General features: G+C 32.3%; 1 pseudogene; it reads right to left on the bottom strand.

Annotated features, from left to right (window-relative positions):
• Positions 1-583: 583 nt before the first annotated feature.
• On the bottom strand, positions 584-704 carry LOC121325080 (annotated as a pseudogene).
• Positions 705-1,363: the final 659 nt, after the last annotated feature.

The following is a 1,363-nucleotide window of genomic DNA, read 5'->3' as shown; positions in this document are numbered from 1 at the left end:
GTGTGTGTGTGTGTGTGTGTGTGTGTGTGTGTGTGTGATTGTTTAAAATTTTATGCAACAGAAACTATTACAGGCATGGACTGCAATTTTCAATAAATGTACATATATATTAGCTCCTACACCCATAGATAGATTCATTTTTAGATAAATATTCCCTCTTCCTGTTTACTCAGATAAATGTATTACTTTTACCGCACAATGAACCCAGAATGTCAGGTAGGCAGAAAAGGCTTTGTTTTGTCATAAAGCTCCACCGGGAAATGAATATGTATTAGCACCTCAATGGAACCAAGACAAAATGAACCATCGGGTCATACAGAAACCTTTTATCACTCATACACGTATAGTCTGCTTTCCATAGACACAACTGGCCTTGGCATTAAACGTCTTACAGTTATTTCTTCTTTTTTTTTCTCTTTTTTGTATGGAATCTGATATCCACACAGACAGGATTGTTTTATTATTATTATTATTATTATTATTATTATTATTATTATTATTATTATTATTATTATTATTATTATTATTATTATTATTATTATTATTATTATTATTAGTAGTAGTATATAGTAGTAGTAGTAGTAGTAGTAGTTGGTTAGAGATGCCACAAAGTAAGTGGCAAAGCCTTAACCGTATATGTGTTGAAGGCCACCGGGACCATCTTTGTTAAGGGAATGGTAATGTTCTCTCCTTTTATAGTAGTAGTATTAGTCATAGTAGTAGCAGCGGTAGTATTCACTTCTCTTTAAAAACACACAACAACAATATTATATGAGACTACTATATTATTATTATTATATTTCTTCGGTATTATTATTCATAATAATAATAATAATAATAATAATAATAATAATAATAATAATATTGCAACCAGGCCAATTTCAAATTCCTCAAAAAGGCCCCCATCAACAGCTTTCTATTGCAAAGAAATCTGAAAAGAGACCATAGGAAAGTTCATAATAACTGGTATCTAACAGTCCCACATTCTCTCTGGATGCTGACATTGGATACCTTTGCCAGGGTTACTGGTGCATGACCTTTCATTTCACACACATAGGCTATGTATTCTCTGTTGTCTACCAGCTTGTAACTCATTAGCATTGTATTTGAGGTTTATCAAGCTCCCTTTTTTTCTGCCACATGGATATCAAAGATCTTTTTTTCTCCAGCTACATTGTTTTTTGACCACACATATGGCTCCAGTAATCTCCAGTGTTGCTTCCTGAGTCCATTACTTGGAAAAGATAACAGAAGAGTATCATTATCAAAACAAGACAAGCATAGGCATTTGGCCCCATGAGATGCTACGCTTTTTTTAAATATAATTGCTTTCCTTAGGAAATATGTTATAATAAGAATTTTA

Source organism: Polyodon spathula, chromosome 12 (genome assembly GCF_017654505.1).
Source record: "Polyodon spathula isolate WHYD16114869_AA chromosome 12, ASM1765450v1, whole genome shotgun sequence".
Classification (NCBI taxonomy): Eukaryota; Metazoa; Chordata; class Actinopteri; order Acipenseriformes; family Polyodontidae; genus Polyodon; species Polyodon spathula.
The sequence above is the reverse complement of the archived record's forward strand: the minus strand, read 5'-3'. Positions and strand labels throughout refer to the sequence as shown.